A 10,205-nucleotide genomic window follows, 5' to 3' on the forward strand; every position below is an offset into this window, starting at 1 on the left:
TGGTTATAATTAAACCGTTAGCCAAAACCAGAAAATCATTTCCTTCTTTTATCTGCCATATAATGTCTGTTCAAAAAAAGATGAGACTGTTTGAATAAATACCTAATTTTATTAGTTACCGTTTAATCATACTAATCGCCTTCAAAATCCAGCACTTGGCTGCCAGAGCAACGCTTCCAACGCTTTTTCAGCTTTCGAATGCCACCGAGAATGCTTTTTTCGGGATAACTTCAAGTCTGCGGTACAATTTTGTTACATTTCTTCAATAGTTCCAAGTCGCCTTCTTTTAAAGGTGGATTTCAACTTAGGAAATAGGAAAAGTCCGTTGGAGCAAAATCCGAAGAGAAGGGTGGCTGGGGAATCATCGGCTTTGGCCAAAACCTCTTCAACCATCAATGTGTTCTTCGGTGCGTTGTGATGAAAGCACCCACACTTTTGTCTACATTTGTGGTCTCTTCCGCAACATGGCGAGTCTTAATCTTCTCATAATCTCTGTACTGTGCTCTCTCACTGTTTTTCCTTTGGGGGCATATCCATAATGATTAATCCCTTCCTAATCGAAGAAAATGATGACCCACACGTTCGAACGCGACATCCGAGCTTTTTTGGACAGTGGGGATGGTGGCCTCTTCCACTGTGGAGATTGGGCTTAGGTTTCTGTATCATAACCCAGGTTGTGTCGCCTGAGACGATTGTTTTTACGAAGTTTCTGTCTTCCTTTGAACGATCGAGTAGTCCCTGGTTATGTCTACACGTTTTTGTCTCTCTTCATCCGTTGTTGTGTGGCAAGAATATGTACAGCAAGTGCGTTGCATGAAGCTAAGTCATCAATCGTTGCTGCGCGGAGACAAGTCGTGAAAGGGTTTCGAGCAAGGCGGTATTTTACTTCCACACAGAGGCCGGTTGAAGGTGACACGGTACTGATCGTGATCTGTCCAGCAGTTCGCGCGGAGTAGTCTCATCTGTTTTGTACAGATCTTGAATTGAAAATTATGTAGATGAGTGTGAAGTGCACGGTGGAGTCCTCAACCAGAATGCCGATGCTCATCTTCATCCGTAAAAAGTTCTCCGAAGTTACACGGTTGGGCTATCGAACTCTTCCGATGGTGGGACTTTGTGGCTCCTAAGTCACCAGGGCTTTTGAAAAACTACCCAAGGAAAGGAACTGTCTCAGGTTAAACTACATGGAATTCCTTCATATCACAAGAAATTGTGGAAAACACTACAATTCCACAAGTCACACTTCATCAACACACGACCATGGTTTCAGTTTCAGGTCTTACAGTATATCAGAAACAAATATCTCTCAACATAATCAATTGCTCTTACCAACCAAGTTAATAATTTTACTAATTTTCATTTAGTTATATTATTTTCTTAGTTTTCATTGGGTAAGAGGTCCACAGGAGAATTGCTTAGCGAATGTGTAAGAAAGTTTAGCATTTTCATTGGGGTCACTTTGCTCATTTCATGGTACTGGAATTGTTAGGTGATAATCCAAAAGATACAAATAAATATGAAACAACCTTTTATCTGGTGGAGGACACTTGAATATGCCTTACCATCCAATGGCTGCCTTCAAATATCTTACATAGATCTTACAAAAGTATGAAACACTGGTTGGTCACACTGGGGAGAGCATTTTAATTATATTAACTTAAGGTCTCTGAATTTTACTTGCTCTTGTCTATTTCTTTAAAATGTCCTATATGGATTATCATACCAAATTGTTCCAATTTAATGTCACATATATCAATTTAAAGTTCATATTTCTTGTCCAAATTCAAAAGGTGGTGTTAAAACCATATTTAATGAATAATGTTCTGTTGCGCCATGGAATGATAGTCTAAAGAAAATATTATTGAAAATAGAATATGGAAAGGGAAGATGAGTATGAATTACATCATAAAAAGGTGAGAAAGTTTACAGTGGACAAAAGAAATAAGTAAAGCAAGATGAGTTTAAGACAAAATGGAAAAATGATATACAATTTATACAAGGTCATGGAAAGATAGAAAGAGTACACAGAGGATCTGCATCTAGGTAGAGAAAAATCTAAGTAATTGGATGTAGTAAAGGAGGAGGACATAATAGCAGATGAAAAAAATCCTGATAAATTGAAATCAGAAATAAGATAAGTAGTGAACGACAAGAAGAATTAGAAAATAATAGAAATGGAAAAATTCCAAATAGAGTTCTTCATATGTCTAAATGATCTAGGTATAGAGCATGCAGTAGAATTATGTAAAAAGATTTATGTCACTGGATTATGGTCAGATGATTGGGTGAAGACTATAATAATACTGATGCCCAAAAAATAGGTCCTAAGAAGTGTTATGACCTTATAGCCATAAGTTTAACACCACAAGCTGCAAAAATATTGCTTATAGTGATAAATAAAACACTGGTGGGAATATTGAAAAAAAGGCAATAGAATAGCAATTTGGATTTAGAAGAGGCCGCAACACGAGAGATGCTATTTAAGGGCTTTAAAGGACTTTAGAAGAATGGTACAAAGAAAGAGGTTAAGGAATGTCTGCCTTTCATTGACTTGGAAAAAGCATTTAATACAGTAAAATAGGATAAGCTAATAGAGACTCTGTAAACAACAAAAAGGTGGGCTGAAAAGACAGACGATAGATCAAGGAAATCTACTTGTACCTTAATCAAAAGGTAACATTAATCCTAAATAAACATTGATAGAGTGGATAGAGATGGTAGAGGAGTGAGATAGGGTTGTTGTCCCTGACATACACTATTCAAAATCTAAACAGAGAAAAAGATCAGTAAAAAAGCCCCAGCAGGAAAAAATGGAATAAGTATTGGGGGTCAGCAGGTAAGCAGCATACAATTTGTGCATGGCATGTTGTAAGTTATGGATGATATGCAATGGAAAGTTTGTCCACACTAGAAATAGATGTGGAAGAGTATGGAATGCAAATTAAATTTAGAAAGACAAAAGTGAAGAGAATGAATGCTAGACTTTGAATGCAGCCATAAATGGAACAAGGATTCAGCAAGATATTATAGTAATCTACCTGTTAAGGTAGATTTTCAATAGACACAAGCTATCAAACAATACAGCGGCAATTCCCTTATCTCCCATAAGAAAACACAACCCAACATCCTACTCAACATTTAGGCCCCTCTTCAACTCCGTACACTTCATTCTTCCCATCATTCCATCTAACATCCTCATTCTATTTCGGCCCCTTCCTCATTTGCCTAATATTCTCCCCTCTATCGCAATCTTCAGCATCCCACTGCCAATAAAAACAACCCGAATCTATCTTTCCTTCCTCTTTTGAATATCTGCAAACAATCCTCTCTCCCCCACCATCCCCAGAACTTCCTTGTTTTCCTTTCCTTTCCGTCGTTCTCCACTCCTACATTTCAAAATCAAATGCCTCCAATGTACCCCTATCATTTAGCTTCAATGACCATGGTTCTTAACATCCTTATTAAACTTCCCTAATTGATTCCCTTCTACTTGTGAAAGCTTCTTTGCCTAAAACAATTCTTCTCCTTATGCCTCTACTATTACTTGTGAGCCCCGGTGGTGGCGGGGAAACATTCACACCTATAAACCAAGAAGTCGTGAGTTCGATTCCCATCTAGAATGAATTTTCCTCCACCTCGGCATGGATATTCGTAATTGTCTTTAATGTAAGTGTAATGTTTAGGGGTTCAGTGGTCGAAAGGACTATATAGTTCAATTTTACCCCATTAAAGATGATGAATAAACACAACTTTGATCTAAAGCACTTCTAGGATACATAAACTGCTCAACCTACTCTAGTTTTTGCCCTCCTATTTTAATGCTTAACTTTACCTTCCTCTTTATGGAAAACCACATAAACTTTGTTTTATTTATATTTATCCTCATTCCAACTCTATTGCATTGTATTTCTAGTGCACTCAGTAATGTTTGCGACCCCTCGGCTGACTGACAAACTAAAGCTTGATCATCAGCAAGCATAAGTGATTTAATTTTCGAAATCAACAAATATGTAACTGGGGAAAGTGATAACTGACAACTTGATAAGTGATGCAGAAATAAGAATGAGAATAGCCATGGTAAGGGTAACTTTCAATCAAATGCAAAGGTTGCTATGCAATTGTCTTAAGCAGGAGCTGAGGAAGAAAAGGGTGAAGCGGAGTGTAATGACGCATGGATGTGAAACGTGCACCATGGGTAAAAAGAAAACACAGTATTGAGGCACTTGAGATGTGGGAATTGGAGGAGATCTGAAAGAATAAGAAGTAGGTGGACAAGGTGAAGAATGAGGAGGTGCTGAACAAGAGATGGGACAAGTCTCCACACTATGATTCAGAGGAGAACTGGAAAGGGTAAACAAGAAGAAGAGAAGCCATATGAAAACGAGCAATTGAGCCAACAGTGGAAGGGGAAGAGGGAGACAAGAAAGGAGATTGAATAGTTTAGATGAAATCAAGGATGGAAAAGTTATAGAGAAACAAAGGATCAGGTAAATGACAGAAACAGATGAAGACAAAAATGGAGTATGGGACCTGCCAAACGACAGAAAACCGGATAATAATGATGGGTATGGAATTGGATTTTTGAGGTTAATATTAAAATTCTTCCTTTCTTTATCTTTATTTAATTAAAACTTATTCTCCCAAAGCCATTATTTTTGGAATTTTGAAAGAATTTTTTATTCATTTATGTTGTATCTTCATCAATACTTCTCTCTGATTGTCACTTATGCATTGATGATAGTTTCCCTCAGGTCACAATCCCTTCAAAGCTACCTACAGCTTATATGCTGCTATTTTTTTACAAATGTGTTTTGATTTGAGCACATGAAGCAACAAATGTTCCCCTTCTTTATCTAAAATGCTGATGGATAGATGAAGATAAAAGTCAGAATATATCAAGTTTAAGCATATATTTAGGAATATTGTGATTAGCTCAAGTAATTTCCCAAAAGTAGAAAAATATTTGCATTACAATTTTGTGCTCATGCAGCGTAATTTCAACTTTAAGACAATGAAGAAAGGAAGTAGTAGCAATAAATGGAATGTGCAAGAGTTCACTGGTGGGGCAAAAAGGAAGGAGTACCTGAACGAAATTGATAAAATACTTAATGAGGGTAATGGGATGTGTTCAGAAGAAGAAGGATAAGAGTATCTGAAGCAAGAAATAAAGAAAGTGGAGACAAAACAATTGGGATGATAAGTTTAGGGAGCCATGAGTATATGTATATATATATATATATATATATATATATATATATATATATATATATATATATATATATATATATATATACATACATATATATATAATTGTTAATATAAGTATAATAATAAAAGAATATATAATTGAGAAGATAGATGAAAGATGGAAATGGAAGAACATGAACACAAAATCAGGGAGAAAGGGAGAAGGTAAAAACATCATAACATTTACCAATACAAGAGGGTAAATGAAGCATGGTGGAAAAAGCAATGTAAGGATAGTGAGAGTTTTCAGATACAGAACAAAATGGGCACACGCTGCAAAAAGGTGAAGGAACTATCAGGATACAAGAAAAGAACTTTGACTTACAAAAATGGAATTAAAATAAGAGGTAAAAAGATAAAAGGTCATACAAGATGGAAAGAATAAATAATATGTCACCCTACCATTTAAGGTGGGTTTTGGATGGACTCAAGCTTAAAACCCCACCTTTTCTTAGCCTCTCCCAAAATACAGCCCGACCCCAAACTACTGTAAATCCTTCAATTCCACACACATCCTACTTCCCTTCATTTCTGTCCAACTTGCTTATCCTTTTCATCCATCTTTCTTGCTCAGCTAACCCTTTCTGCTCCATCACACTCTTCGTCATTCATCAAAATTCTCAGTATCACCTTTCACACCTCATTTTGATTTCTCCCAACAATTCTCCCCCCCAACCATGTCTAGTATCTCTACATTTGTTTTCCTTTCCATCCATGTTGCTTTTTCCATCCTTCTACACAACCACATCTAAAATACCCCAAATTTATGCCTATCATCTTCACTCAATGACTAATTTGCCTGCCAGACATAACACATTATGCATCTAAGGTTTCAATATTTTTTTCTTAAAATCATTATTTAGCATCCCCAAAATCGACTCTGTCCTCCATGTGAAGTCCTCTTTGATTAGCCCCTCCAATATCTCTACTGCTGTGACTATCTTGCCCAAGATACTTTCAAGATAGGTAAATATTTCTTTCTGTTCTTGATATATTTATAAATGGAAAGCTTCTACCTTTTGGATTCCAGATTTTATCCTCCAATTTTAATGCCTAACTTAACATATCTCCTCAAAGGACATGACATTTATTTTGTTTACATTGATCGCCATCCCACACCTATCACACTGATTTTCTAATGTGCTCAGCAATTAAAGAAAACAGTTGGCTGACTGGCCAATGAAAGTTTGAATATCCATAATCCTAACAGATTTTAACAATTCCCCACTGACTTTTATTTACAGCCCCATACCTCCCTTACAATAATATCCACATATAAATTTCAAAATTGCAGGTAATATTGGGAATCCTGGTCTTACTCCACTGCCTATCAGTGCCCATCTGAACTCTCCATCTACCACATGCAACTGAGTGGTCCGAAACATGTTTAGGATAAGCATCTATCCAATCTACTTCTGCTATACATTCTTAAATTCTACCTAATTTTCTACATTGAATATCTTGAAATCTATAAAACAAACAAATAAATCTTGATTGCACTCAATGTACCTTTATATTAGTGGCCTCATTACCGCTTAGGCATTACGCATAAATCTCCCCTTCCTTAATCCAAGCCGATCAGCAATAAGTAATAAGTTTAAGTAATTAGTTTCCCTCCTCCCCATCATCTAATTGATGTCTTTAAGCATCACATTACCTATAATCTACAATCAACCTTATTGTTCTACACACTTCACACTTTCAGGCTTCACCTCTTGAAATTGTTTGATGTCCATTTTAAAAGTGTGTAATTTTCCACAGACTTTATTCCACGGTACAATGCATTTTACCAGCTTGCAGCATCATCAAGTACAAGTGACATAGACAGCTGTTGAATATACAGAGGAGACACATATAATGCAGAAGAGACACATGGTTCAATATGGACAGAGGAGAGGGGGAAGTTGAAGGTTGTGGGGAGTGGGTTTTCTAGGACTTCAAAGTCGGTGGTCGTGGCTTTTTCAGTTAAAGGTAGAAAAGGTGGTAGTGCCTTGGTTATGACTAAGCATTGGGTCTTGTCTGGGTTTATGGGGGGGGGGACTAGGAGCACACGGCCAATTAGAACCATTGGATTTGTTTAGCCTCAAGGAGAGGGGTGGTTGTGTAGGGTTGGTGGATTTTTTGGAAGTGAAAGTCGGTGTTCGAGGAAAGCCAAACCAAACAGAAAAAGAGTGTTGACTTGGTTATGAGTCCACGTTTTCCTAGGTCCTCAAAGAGTTCTTCTGGTATGTAATCTATTACCACAGGCGTATTTGATTTCAATTGCCTTAATGCCTTTTCCATCTTGTAATCAATTATGCCCTGGCCTAACCAATCATTATCTGCATCATATTCCCCTCCTACTTCTAAACTTGCTGGCTTAATATCCATACTACATAGATTCTTTATATTTTCTATCTATCTTTCTTGAATACTTCCTCATTTAATTCATCATTCGGCCAATGTATCTTTGATAGAGTGCAGAGATTATCACTTCTCAATTCCTGATAGTTCTTTCAAAGAATATTTAGAGGAAATTTACATATAAAATAATAGACCTAGGAGAGTGGATATAGAAAGGGAGTACAATATCAATAGAGATAGCTAAATACTAGGAATATTTAACTTGCTCAGGGATAGAAAAAGTCCTTAAGGAAATGAAATCATAGGTTTTGGCTATCAACCCAGCAGAACTAGTCAAGCCATTAGGAAATGGGATAGGAAGAGTTTTTGGGGGCTCATTCATAGTATTTATTAGGACCCTTTTTTGATTCATAGGTTTTGAGGAGGTAATAGATAAGAGTAAACTGGGCAACATCAATGAATATTTATGAATATTTTGCAGCAGACAGGAATAGACTGGAGGGATGAAAAATTTATCCAGTTGTACATCTAAGACTGTAAAGTCAAGGATAGCTAATGGAAATTCAGAACGGGCAGTAAGCAAGGAATTAAGAGAGGATATCCAGTATCACTTATCTTTTACAATATATTCGCCGAGGAAATGGTAAACGAGGTATAAGAAGGGCAGAGGTGAAATACAAGGTCTGTTCAAACAGTATCGCAAATTTTGAATTTTTGCAGGTTACGTTTATTGGATTTTTGATTTTTTTGTGACGTTATGTTGGCACTTATGTCTCTCCCCTATGCCGAAAAGTTCGGCCATTTTGAATGATTAGTTAATTGTTGACAGCTGTTTTGCTTGGACATATTTTGGCTTGTCTTCGATTTTTGCCTGTTCCAAAAAATGGGCAGACGCGTTCCGAACGTTAACTGTGACCTATGGAGAAGATACCTTGAACCGAAGCAAAGTTCATTGGTGGTACAAAATGTTCTCAGTGGGCCGAGAAGATTTGAATGACAGAGCATGCCGGACACCCAAACACGTGTGCCAAGTTCAGTCGAATGTGAAAGGCTTGCTTATGGATTTCTTCGATTGCAAGGATATGGTGCATCATGAGTTCTTGCCACAGGGTAGAACGGTATATAAGGAATGAGAGTACCTGCAAGTTATGCACAATTTGCGCAAAGCAATCCACCACAAACACCCGGATTTGTGGAAGAACAAAAATTGGCTTTCGCACCATGACAACGCCCCTGCTCACACATCATCACTTGTGTGCGAATTTTTGGCCAAAAACAACACAATGATGCCACAGCTACAGTATTCCCCAGTGACTTTTTCTTGTTCCCAAAACTGAAGAGGCCCGTGAAAGGATGGCACTACGCCACAACTGACAAGATAAAGACTGCATCAAAGGAGGAGCTGAACAAGATCACAAAAATTGATTTTTTGAAGTGCTTCGAGGATTGGAAAAAACGTTGGCACAAGTGTATAATACCCGTTGGGGAACATTTTGAGGGGGACAAAATAGATATTGATTAATAAATAAACAATGTTTCAAAAAACACAAATGTCGCGATACTTTTTGAACAGACTTCGTATGCGAGAACTCTTCAAATCGGAGAGATTTGTGAATGATCAAGCATTAGTTAGTCAGTCCACCAAAGGATTACAATAACTACTTGGCGCATCACAGAATCAGAGTGATGAGTACGGGATGAGAATTAATCATAATAAAGGGTAGGTAATGAGAGCCTCAAAAAGTTATTAGGTTAAACATCAAAATTGGGGACGACAAAATATAAACAAGCAGAGAAGTTTACCTATTTATGAAGTGTTTAGGAGGTGGGCAACGTAGTAGGGACATTATAAGAATCATAAGGTAATGAAGGGCTTAAAGAGAGGCAGGAGTTGTGGAGTATCGCTTGCATTTTCACAACACTATGAAAGTGAAACCCAAAATAATTCAAATCATCAGCATTCCTAGTGATGGCAGCACCAAGCTAGTGCATAATTTCTTAATCACTACAGTGTCTCACACACTCATGCAGGCACAAACTTTGATCAAACAAAATCTGAGCTGACAATGTAGCGCTATCTATGGATATTGAAGGTAGAGTCTGTACTCAGTAGGTGATACATACAGGTACTTACTTGTACCTGTACTTATGCCATTCTTGTATCAATTAAATCACAAAACTCTAGTAATTAATTCAATACATGAAAAAAAGTTTTTGCCACGGTCTCATTTGTGCATGTTGACTAGATCATTATTTTGTATCTTGGCATCTGTGATCAATGAAACCAGGATATAAAAAAACCCATGTGCAAACGTTCAAAATTATTTCCTCCAATTAAATTATAAAAAAGCACATTTATCATTCATTTTTTTTTAACTTTTCATAGGCTGTCTAAAAAAAAAGAAAATAGTTAAAGAAACTTTTTCAACTGATCTAAATTTACCTACCATGTACCTACAATTAAATAACCCCAAATTTGGTTAAAAGATGAAATATGTGGTACCGAAAATATAGCTTAGTTTTTCAAAGAATCTTAGGCAATTATAACACAGTTGTCAAATTAAGTTATTCCTGAAAAATCTTCATTCTGTACCGCCGCTTCCCTATACAAAAAT

Source organism: Hetaerina americana, unplaced genomic scaffold (genome assembly GCF_022747635.1).
Source record: "Hetaerina americana unplaced genomic scaffold, ioHetAmer1.1.p SCAF_23, whole genome shotgun sequence".
NCBI lineage: Eukaryota > Metazoa > Arthropoda > Insecta > Odonata > Calopterygidae > Hetaerina > Hetaerina americana.